A 12,360-nucleotide genomic window follows, 5' to 3' on the forward strand; every position below is an offset into this window, starting at 1 on the left:
GCTGTTCATTCACGTTCTCTTTGCCGTTGTCTCTTGCCATCTTCTCTTTTTTCCTGTAGGTAGAAATGTAATTGGTTACATACGCAGACTAGTTGGTGGTTGCAGGATGGGTAGTGCATTGGCTGGTACGTGAGCTTTTGCGGTGGTCTCACTTCTTTGTATAGAAGAATTCTATTATATTTTACAAACTGAACTCTCTGATTATTTTACAAATGTAAGGTGTTCTATGTTTAAAATCCAATGCTAAAATGGAAGGTGAGGCATACAATCCAGTCGGCTTTCTTTACAGATATAACGAGATTATGGCAAGATTAGATTCGTGCTGTTTACATTGCAGATGCTAACATCAAATACAGTGTATACATCATTGCAAGTAAACAAGCAAACATTTACGACAACATTACCAATTTTACAGTGTTATAGCATTCATAAAATACGTAATTTAGGGATTTAAAAAAATACATCTTTTTAAGACAAAAACACAATTCATTACCCCACATTAACAGATATTCAACGAAAACTTTTTCACGAAATACGGATAAAGCATCGTGTTACACTGCCTCAATTCTGTAACGCTTTCCGACGTGTGTTTTCGCTCGGAGGATACTCTTAGGTTTTTTCGGTAAAGTCACTTAGGTAAAAAATAAAATTAAAAGTTAATAAAAGTAATAATGGAAATAAAATAAAATAATAAATCACGACGTTTCGGAGGCAACACAAGTCTCCGTCATCAGGTGGGACCGTCCATTATTACTTTTATTAACTTTTACTTTTATTTTTTACCTACGTGACTTTACCGAGGAATTTCACGAGAAGTGGAGCGCCATTGTCGCTCTGCGAAATGGAAGATAAGAGCCACCCCCGTCACGTTCACGCTGTTCTCACGATCCTCCTGCACTCGGGGCAGTAAAAGTAGTCCGATTTTTGAGAGAGAGAGAGATATGTATGTCTGTGATATCTGTCTGCTTACATGTCTGTCTATATGTCTCTGGTTCTGTGTTTTATCTCTCTGTCAAATTTAGCATTCTCAGGAAGAACGTAATCAACCAGGTAGGGTGTTGACTGTTATGTTATCCGACTCTCTGTTGTATTACATTACATTTCTAAGTATACTAGATTTGTGTTTCTATTTCATTTATACCTGATGATGATTGCTTGTGTTGCAATCGAAACGTCGTATGCTAGTATTTAATTTATTATTTTATCTTTATACGTGACTTTACCGATAGAACCAAAGAGTAATTCCTGCAGTCACGAAAGCTCCAAATTAAGTTTTAGTCTAATTTTGTGTTTTTTTTGTTTGTTACACGGAAAATCTCATTTCAGCCAGTTGCCCAGCTAGTTTCAGACACAAAGGCGCACAGCCACTAACAATAGAGCTCTACGCGGGTTCGGTTTGTGCGGTTTCGCGTAAATGCGGCTCGCCTATTTCTATCCAAAATTCGCTCGATGTGGTTTGAATTCACTCATGTGCGGCTATGCGGTCCAACGTGGGACAACATTGTGTGTGTACTGCGCGTGTGTGTAATGTGTGTGTGTGTGTACTGTGTGTGTGTGTGTACTGTGTGTGTGTACTGTGTGTGTGTACTGTGTGTATACTGCGTGTGTGTGTACTGCGTGTGTGTGTGTACTGCGTGTGTGTGTGTACTGCGTGTGTGTGTGTACTGCGTGTGTGTGTACTGCGTGTGTGTACTGCGTGTGTGTACTGCGTGTGTGTATACTGCGCGTGTGTACTGCGTGTGTGTGTACTGCGTGTGTGTGTACTGCGTGTGTGTGTACTGTGTGTGTGTACTGCGTGTGTACTGCGTGTGTGTACTTTGTGCGCTACTTGGCAGGCAGCTGCCTCCTCGTGTGGTTTCACTTTGTGCGCCCTCTTTTTTGGAAAGCATCTATTACCGCATAGAGGGAAACCTGTAATGTAACATATCATACGTACAATGCAATTTGTGTACGTAAAATTTCGATTTAAAGCTTTCGTGACTGCAGGGATTCATCTTCTTGGTTCTTTCGGTAAAGTCACGTAGAAGGGAAGTAATAAAATAATAAAAATTAAACATAATAATATAATTCTCACGACGTTTCAGCCACAACGCAAGCAGCCGTCTTCAGGTGAAGAATGAAACACTGCCAAGCTTGGAGCGTATATTTAAGCTGGGTTGGAGGTGGAAGAAGAGCGCCTTGACAAAATAAATTCCTCTTGATATGCAAATTCTTTTGTCAAGGCGCTCTTCTTCCACCCCCAACCCAGCTTATATATACGCTCCAAGTTTTGCAGTGTTTCATTCTTCACCTGAAGACGGCTGCTTGCGTTGTGGCCGAAACGTCGTGAGAATTATTTCATTATGTTTTATTTTCATAATTTTATTACTTCCCTTCTACGTGACTTTACCGAAAGAACCAAAAAGTTGTGTACGTAAGGCAAGTGAATTCCAATGGGCTCAAATAACTACTGGCTCGGCAACACAGCACAAAGGATCTTACTTACGAATTGAAGGCAATGCTGACGATTTACCTTTGGTATAGGTCCCAGAGATCGGGGTTGTGCACCCTTTTGATGCTCGAAATGGTGAAGTATTTTTGGAACATTTTTGTATGGAAGGTTTTAGCCACAGTATTGTACTCAGGACTGCACTCGTTCAGCACTGACATCTGTTAAAATCAAGAAAAAAAATGTATAAAGAAATGTATCTTGCGTCCGAGTTCAAACGAATTGTTGAGGATGACAAGACTATGAAGACGGTGCATACACATTGTGACACGTTGCAAAAGTTTTAATTTACCGTATAGTCTTGCTCATAGCTGACTTTGAAGAGCTGCGGTATTTTTTCTTCTGCCGCAAAGCTTTAATAAGAAACAAAACATACATTTTGAAACGGTACACTACATCAAATACAGTCGGGCCAGGTGATAGACAAAGTGAAGGTTGCTTTTTCATTGCAAGCACCTTTGCTTTGTGACCATTGTCCCGGCCTCCGCCGCCCTCCTTTGAAACTCAGGCCGTCGCCTGATAGGCCGTTTCCATTTTGCTGTGCATTCATGCATCTCTGCAGCGAGAAAACAACCGTCATCGCATTCTCTCATGTCCACGTAACCTTGCTGGCTGGCAATGGACGCCAGACCTCACACAAAAATGAGCCCCAAAGCGCAGGCCTGTTGTTTTGTCACGAATGAATAAGGGTTAGGTAAGCCGTCCACCCCCCTCTCCACGTGGCATTTGTCACGGGCCTCCAGGACTCTTCTGGGTGGCCCAGAAAGGTTGGCTTCGTGTTGCCATGGGACTGTTTCCAAGGTAGGTCTCGTGGCAACACGAAGCCTACATGAGACCTACCTTGGAAACAACCCTATACAATATTTATCCATCTCTGCAAGCATCATAACCGCACTAATCGGGTGCTAGAAGGGAATATGTTCGACCTCTCAATGTCGTGTTTCTAATTTTGGCACGATCACCGCTGTCACTGCAAGGGCCTCTTCATACTTGGTCGATATGCGCGTTTTTCACGTTGTAATTGTAAAATGCCAGTGTGGGCTTGGGCAGGACTCGTCACTCAAATGAATGACAGCCGGTGGACGAGTCTAATGATGGCGTGTTTAGCCAAAGGCAAGAACATGTAAGAGTGGGTGCTTACTTTGTAGATGGGTTGATTAAATCGGCTCGTGTGCAGGCGCTCTATGAATTGTTGCATCGCAGGGGCATGAGAAAGGTCGAGGGCCTTGAGGCAGGCCTTCACTCAGCAGTGGGTAGATCATCACTGATGATGAACTTAATCCCATCAGCAACGTTTGAGTAAAGTCAAGGGAGAGGCCATAGTTGATTTGGAGTTACCACTGACCTGTCAAATCCAGCAAGCTGTCATTGTATTTAATTACGACACAAGGATTGTGGGCATACACCTCTTCAATTTTGGCACTTGTCAGCTCGGTGGTGATTCCCCAGGAATTCTGAAGCATAATAACAATAACATAAATCAGGGGTGGGGAACGTCCGGCCCGCGAAATAATTTCGTCTGTCCCTGCAACGGCAACCGCAGGCGGGACTCGAAATTCAATAAATCTAGGAGCAAACCTGGAAAAGCAGTTGCGTGTAGCAACATCATCAATACCAGCTAACGTCACACGCCTCACCAAAGAGAAGCAGTTCCAGCCATCACATTAGGGGTGAGATTAATTAAATGTTTGACCAAATATAACAGGCTAATTTTAAAGTTGATAATTTTGTAGGGCCCGCGAATGATGTTATAAATATCCAAATGGTCCTTGGCAGAAAAAAGGTTCCCCATCCCTGACATAAATGAACGCAATTTTCTACATGTGCCTATTTTTGCAATTGTGCTTTTTTTGGAAATTGATTATATTTGCTTTGTGAATACTAACTTTACCGAAAGAACCAAAGAGTAATTTCTGCAGTCACGAAAGCTTAAAATCAAATTTAATACTGACGTGCTTGGAATGTTGTTCATCTTTAGGTCTATTTTTATTCACTGTCATAATTTAATTAAATGTAAAAAAAACATGTACAATGACATTATCCAAAACACAATGAGATCGCTTTGACGTGTTTAAAACCACTTACTTTTACTAAGGTGAATTTGTTGACATAAACTTGTACCCTGTCATAAAGTACTGCACAAATGCTCGTAGCTGTGTTGCGTGCAGTGATTGCGCGAGCCATGAACAATCATGGCACTGCACTTGGTTACTCCAAGATCACTCAAAGAGTTCACGTATAAATTAACAACAATCGTATCGCACCTTTTCTCCAAATGTGACCCATTCCTCATAGCTGTCCTTGGAGTACCACACCCAGCGGTCAACTGACGGTACTGACAGGCGACGGACGGACCTGGTCTGTGGACCGTAGCTCTTCATGGTGTCAAAGTCCAGGTATCCGATGAGCGAATCACTACAGGAGCAGGCATAACAGTTATGGCAGGTCAGACAAGTAGCGTTGGTTGACATCGGCCCTGGTGCGAGGAATGCAATAGACCAGTGTTCTTCACTAATTTGCAAAGGGGGAGGGAGGGCACTTTCGCCGATAAGACATCATCATTTTGAGGGCCGCCACACATTTGAAACCATTGGGGTTTGACTGCACGATGATGATGATGATGGGGGGTGTTTTCACATTTGTGTATTGTCGGGGTCTGAACGTCAGGGGCTGCACTATAAAGGACACCAGGGGCTGCCAGTGACCCATGGGCCTTACAATGAGGAACACTACAATTGGGTATTCCTGTCAAATTTCTCCCCTTTTTCATAGCCTCAGCTCGCCTGCTGCTGCAACGTCTATAAACTCGATAACTAGGCCGCTGCGCACTATCAATGACAATGACCAATTCACAATTACGCAACGCTAAGATTGAGTGCGTGTACAGTCGGAGCGGTAGCGGCATGGTTATCGCGCTGCCGATGAACCCCTTCGCCGACTGAGTTAAATTGATAACCTTGGCCAACAATGGGTGTCGAGTGACATCTGAGCCGTGCTAGACTGGCCCCACCAACACGCACCGGACCAGCGTGGTGAAGTATGATCAAACAACAGCACGCAGGACTGACGCAGCTTTGCGGAGGCATTCATCCGGCAGTGCATTGACAAAGGCTTCAACTTGTTTTACGTCGTGTTGTAATAACGTTGAGGATGCCAATAGGTAGCAAAATGTGAATTTAAAGAGAAAACCTGAAAAGTTGATGTATATTAGAATTAAATAAGCGTCACATTGTCTATGTTAACATAATCTCCCTGGTTATTTTTGTTATTTTCTTTAAACCTATCTACGTGACTTTACCGAAAGACCCAAGAATATGAATATCCCTGGTCTTTAACCAAATCAAAGAAAACCCGAAATTCAACCAATCGCTTGCATGAAAACAAGCCTTATCTTCCCCCCCCCCCCCCAAGCACAACACCAGGTCAGAGTTGAGCCTTATATCAATGTCAACCCTTACCTTAAGCGTTAACCCTCACATTAACCTCCCCCTTAGCTACACAACCACATCTTTATCTTAACTAATGCTCAAAAAACCCCTGTCACTCAATCCTCAACCGACAGTAGCATCTTAACCGTACATTTGAACTCTAACCGTAATCCTAAATCGAACACGACTTGGATTAAATCTGTTTGGGTACCTTTCTGTTGACGTGAGCCTATAGCTGTGATTTTGTGGCCTACTGAAGGCTCTCTCAATTGCTTCATTCCGCCTGAGATTTTCCCACCGCCCGTCCTTAAGAATTTGCCACAAGTAAGGCGATTCTGAGTGGTAGTCAGAGCAACCTGCAAACAGGAGAGTAGACACTGGTTAGGCCACCTTGTTGCTAAACATCTGAGACCATGTTGGAATATGGCCAGTGACATGGCCGAGGGGTAGCACGTTTGGTGCTGGTGTATGTGGTTCGAGACCTGTGGCCACCCTCCTCAATGCCTCGCAGTGGACATTAACGATCCCGTTTATATTGTCTGCTAAAGAGTAGGTCTTGCGCGCCAGGACTATGGTCCACGTTTACAGGTCGGTGCTGCATACACTTTAAGCTGCGTAGGGATAGTTGCCCCTGGGGGATCCCCTAGGCTAGATTGGTGGAGATGTGATGGAATGGTCGAGGTGAGTTGTAATGTAAGGTGCTTTGAGTTTCTGAGGCATTTAAGCACCCTGTGAATTGTATATCCTTATAATTCATATTGTATATCTGTGGTTTAACTCTTAATAATAATAATGATTTACTTTTCTATTCAGGAAAGTCACACCTCAGTCGTAGGATGTTTTCAGCCAATGAACGATAAGATGTGTTATACCACAAGTGGGAGGAAACTGGAGTACCCGGAGAAAAACCACGCGGGCGAGGGGGCAACCCTCGATCCCCGTACAGATGAAAACAGATGGCGATTGGTCCGCTCGATGCACTGCCTTCTCATGGCGAGCCAGGGGTACGGCTCCTCCTCGTCGCCCACGAGAAGGGAGTTTCACAACATTCGTGCGGTGATCCACCAACCCTCGCTGCTGCCTCCACGGCGCTGGATCACGGGCGGCCACGTGCGCTACGTAGCCACCACCGCGTAACGGGAGCTTACCGGCGGGTTTTGTGCATTTTTTCTGAGTTAAGTACTGAAGGCAGATGCCGGTGTGGGTCGCACTTGAAGAACTCTCTTCCTCTGAATCGGAACACGTGGATATCTACACACACAACAAACACAATTTGATCCTTATGGAGGTACCCCGGGGTACCAAATAATACAAAATGGGCCGAGGCAATTCAGTATTTTATTTCTGGGACAATATTTTTTCCAGGGGTGTACTTAACCCTGCGACTGGGGTACCAATCAATCCGAAATCGGTGCCACTCCGCGATGTCCAAACGCAGCGGGGACGATTGCGCCGGAACCCTGAATGCTCGCGGTACGCACCGTGGTGGTGCATCGTGTACAGCTCGTCGAGATGAGTCTATAGCCGCATCGCCGACCATCAACAGACTAAAATGATTGCATCACGGACATTATCCAAGAGCCGGGGTACTATGGGACCCCGGGGTTACCGCCATAAGGTTAATTTCAATAAATCAATCGTCCTTGGAAGTTACATCAGTACTGTATTTGGCTACAGGACTGTGAGAAATTACGACGGATTTGGGAGGCCTTCATCCAGCAGTGGATCGATTATTATAGTTGATTATGACAATCAGTGCAGGTAGGTCTTGCAGGTGAATGTCCTAAACACCTCTGTATTCGTTTATTGTGTACAGTATATTAGATTTGGCGGTGAAGCAGAACACATTCCTGTGGAGGGAGCTGGTAGGAACGTTGGGTTGCTCGGTCAATGGCCAGGGTCAACGGCGGCGTGGTGTATTCCGCAAATATGCCCGACTGTGAGGGCGGGCACAAGCCGGCGTGAGTAGGTTAAACGTTGAGTTTTATAAGGGCACCACGGGGTGACGGGGCTTGGGGTCCAGGGTTTTGTCTTCAGGCGGCTTCTTGGCTTCGGCTTGAGGCGAACTGCCCTCTGCTCTCAAGATCCCACCCTTTATACCATTCCCCACCAAGGGGCGGGGTTCTGTAGGATCACAGACAAACCCCACAGCCCCCTCCTTCGGCGGGTTCCCGACGGTCGCAACCGGGTACCCGATACCCGTACCCTACCCGATGCCCGGCTACCCGTACCCGGCCAGGTACGGGTACCCGTTTGCGACCCTGGTGCGGCCGGGTACGGGTACGGGTAGGCCGTGAGTCACTGGTGAGTAACCGTTTGTCACTCATTTCCCAACGTCTTGTCTCTTCTCACAATTCAAGTTCCTAGAATCAACCCACCCGCGCCTGCAACATGGCTTCATCCCAGAGGTCGCAATCAGGTACCCGATACCCGTACCCTACGGGTAGGGTACGGGTACGGCCGGGTACGGGTACCCTGCCGTACCCGTTTGCGACCCTGGTGCGGCCGGGTACGGGTAAGGAATCAAAACCCGTTTGCGACCTCTGCCCCAGCATGCCCACCACACATGTTTGCTTAATGCGAATGCAGAAGTGAAACCAGGAGTAAATGAAACAAGACGAATGACTCTAGTCAAAGTGTGTTATTGTTTTTTTTATTTTATTTTAATACATTTGAATCTTACCGAGCAATAGTCCTCTGATGACGTTGAGCCTTCGCAATGGAACGGCATTTTGAGGGTCATTTTGGCCTCTTCGGCTTGAATGTCTGGTGGCACTTGTCTTCGGCAAATGTCATATAACCTTAAGCCTTTGACGACAAAAACACTTCGATATTTTTAAGTTGCTACGAGAGCAAAGAGCAATTGTGACATCAATAATTAATCATTCATTGGACTACATTTTATATATATATAGGCAGCATTTAAGGTCGTTTTGTGTATATAGGAATGGCACCCAAATGATGGATCACACCCAATAAGGAGGCCACTGAGGCTATGCAATGGTGCTGACGATGTGGGGAAGCCTTCGTCCAGCAGTGAAGAGATCATGGCTGATGATGATAATTAGCTATAGGTCGATCTTGATGGCCATCTAGTTTCACGGCTGTCCAGAGTTTGGGTTTATATGGCGAAATCTGACCCCATTATCTAAAGCTGATCATGGCCACATTTGTTTTTCTGAATTCGTTCAATAAAAAAAGACCCCCTCACCTCTCAAATTCATTGATTTCACGAGAGGAAAAACTGAACCGAGTTACATAGCCATATAACCCCATAAGGGATACATATTCAATTCTGATGCTGAGATATGACGATTAACAAACAGGCTTGTCATATGTCAGTTCACAAAGTATTGATGATACAGTTCATTATATTTTGTTTAAAAAAGCAACGTTTTTCAAGTGCCTTCCTAGAGAAAGGTGAAATATTAATATTTATTTTACCGACATATAGATAACATGCGAGCACTTGTACAACAGCTGTATGAAATCCATAAGAGTTTTTTTTTGTGTTAATATATAAATGTGTCGTTAAACCCACCACCACCCACCCGACACAGCCAACTCGTAAGGGTTGTCACGTAAACAGAACGTGTCAATTCGTCACTAGTACAGCACTAGTGTGTAGTATATAGTGTAGGTTTCAGTTTGGTGTTTTAACATCTTAACACAACTATTTTGTTGCCAAAAAAAGGGGAAAACTTATTCTCACATTTTGGTACTGGCAAAGGATGTAGCTGCTCACCCCAGCTCTCATTACTCTGATAGTGGCATTGTCTTTGTGCTGTACGCCTTTTGGCGTCCTCTGGTCTAACACCTTTTGAGACTAGGCTCCAAAGAAAGCTGTCTCTGGTGTGGACCAACCAGTTTCAAAGACAATGCATATACTGTCAGAGTATGTTTTTTGTTTGCATTCTTACCACAAGTATCTGTGGTTAATGCAGACATGATTCCTTGTAAAAGGTTTCAGTTTGTTTTTTTAACATCTTAACACCTGTTTTGTTGCTAGAAAAAAGGGGAAAACCTATTATCTAGTGTAGTGTATAGTGTAGTGTACTAGTACAGCACACTGGTGTGTTGGAGAGCAGTGGCGGCTGGTGATATTTATTTTTGGGGGGGCGCATGTTTTTTATTTTATTGAGGGGGGCAAATAAATATAAAGCAGTACCAAAAACCATTTTGACTACTTGAATATAAATTTTGATGATCTTTATTTACATTTCAGACCAAAAGAAGTACCAAAAAGCATGTTTCCTACTTGAACATAAATGTTTCTCTTTTATATACATTTCAGACCAAAGTACCAAAAAGCATGTTTCCTACTTGAACATAAATGTTTCTCTTTTATATATATTTCAGACCAAAGTACCAAAAAGCATGTTTCCTACTTGAACATTAAAACGTTAGTTTCATGCTATTATCAATATGGCTGCGGCTACTTTCATGACGTTTGCATTTGTCAGAGAGATGTTTGAGGTCTCTTACCCCTGTCGTTGTCCACAAAACTTCAGTGCCGACACTTTGAAATAAAAGACAGGGAAAACAAAAAAGAGAATTGCTAACATCACATCCAGCCAGCCACCTCCGTTTCTCATAACAAGCGCGGGTGAAGCTTCGTGTGTAGCTTCGTCCTCTGTCACTGGCCTGCTGCTGGATTTGTAAATCGGGTTAGTCCGGTCCGAAATCCTTTATCTTTTTTATTTCTTCCAGCGAAAGCCTTGTGAAAGGGTTTTTTTGTAAATAAATTACAGAATTTGGATGAACTGCTGCCATTGTTTACACAAAAAATTTGATCAGCCTAGCAAGTGTCGAAGTGGTGTCGCCTGCGCACTCGCAGTAGTGGCCCAGAGCGTAAATTTGAATGACAGGTGACGAGAACCAATCAGATTGGATAAAATAACATGTATCCAATTCTGATTGGCCAGGGACGCAACGACTTGCGCCCCGAGGAGAATCTTTAAGAAACCAATTAGAGACCAGCTTCAGGTCACATGCTGTCCGAAAATTTAAAGTCTCACATAGACATCCATTTGTCCGGCGCCCCGCATGAAACACATTGAAAAACATAGAAAATAGTTGACCGATTAAAGCCAGTTTTTATTAAATGCTGATGCTTTTCTTACTACCAGCCGGCACATCGTATGAAAAAAATCTTTTATTTATGTATTTTTATATAATTTTTGTAATTGTATATTCTTGAATCTTGATGGGGGTGGCGCCCCTGCGCCCTCTATTGACGAGCCGCCACTGTTGGAGAGCCAAGCCACACCATTTACAATCCGAGTACGACGTTTCGCCAGTAATTACAACTAGCCTCATCAGTCGACAGCCAAATCTGGCAATCTGAGTACAAAACGTCGTACTCAGATGGTAAATGTTGTGGCTTGGCTCTCCAACACACCGGTGTGCTGTACTAGTGACGAAATGGCACGTTCTGTTTACGTGACAACCCTTACTAGTTGGCTGTGTCAGTGGTGGCGGGTTTAACGACACATTTATATATTTATGCGATCTACCCCAAGAAACCTCTATTATGGATATTGGTCACGAAAGCCTACGTGTTAAGCCGGATGAAATATAAAATTATGCCACTATTCTTAACAAAATATCACGTAAGCCGAGGTAGCTCACTCATTTGCTGATGTCAAAGTCTCTCTTACCTTGAGCAAAATCTTGTTCGTAAACTTCAACCAGAGCATCCAACGTGCTTGTCCGTCAATGAAGACTTAACCATTCCAAATGACCCTTTCAAACGCCCTCTCAAAAAAGACTTGCAAGCACCTCACGACGATATGTGTCTTTGTCAGGGAAATTTTGACGTTCCTCCGTTGACGCACCCGAAAACACAAACACGGATGCTCGGAAACAGCTCCGACGTAGACGCTGGGAACCCCCCACCCAGTGCGTCATCGATATTTACCTTGAGAGAGAGCTACGTGTTAATGTAAAATTAGGTTAAATGAGTTTATAACGACACGTAAAGGCGGCGAACACTCTTAATCCACACCAGCATTGAAAGTGTGTCATACAAAAACAATTTTGGTCAAAGTATTTTATTTATTTATATAAAAGCATTAAATTACACTCTCTTGATGTCTCACCTGGTTCAACAAAAAATTACCTTTAACCCGTTAATATCCACCTCTTCATTTCACAATTTTGATTTCGTTCCGCCCTCAATAGCCATCCTAAATCCACATGCTCTGCTGTTTTCTTATTCGTGTCCCTCTGAATATCACAAGCGATTAAATAAAGTACGTTCACTGTGTGCATATTGATATTTAATAATAACCCTTGCCATCTGAGTTTATATTTTGGGGAAACTTACTCTAAAACTGATATGAACATTTTTTCGAATGTATTTGATATCTTTTTTATTACTAAAAACTTCAAATGATGTCACTGCCATCCACACAAAAAATGAGCAACGCAAAAAGCATGACG

The 12,360-nt window shown here is 43.6% G+C and overlaps 1 long non-coding RNA gene across 1 annotated transcript; it reads right to left on the minus strand.

The window, feature by feature from the left end:
• Positions 1 to 2,512: 2,512 nt before the first annotated feature.
• LOC144945425 (uncharacterized) lies at positions 2,513 to 3,082 on the minus strand. The gene is made up of 3 exons (XR_013639658.1): positions 2,945 to 3,082; positions 2,781 to 2,841; positions 2,513 to 2,649 (listed from the first exon to the last, which is right to left on the minus strand). It is a non-coding gene; the product is annotated as an uncharacterized LOC144945425 (long non-coding RNA).
• Between the last annotated feature and the right edge of the window lie 9,278 nt (positions 3,083 to 12,360).

The sequence above is a fragment of the Lampetra fluviatilis genome, chromosome 37, assembly GCF_964198595.1.
Source record: "Lampetra fluviatilis chromosome 37, kcLamFluv1.1, whole genome shotgun sequence".
Lineage (NCBI taxonomy): Eukaryota > Metazoa > Chordata > Hyperoartia > Petromyzontiformes > Petromyzontidae > Lampetra > Lampetra fluviatilis.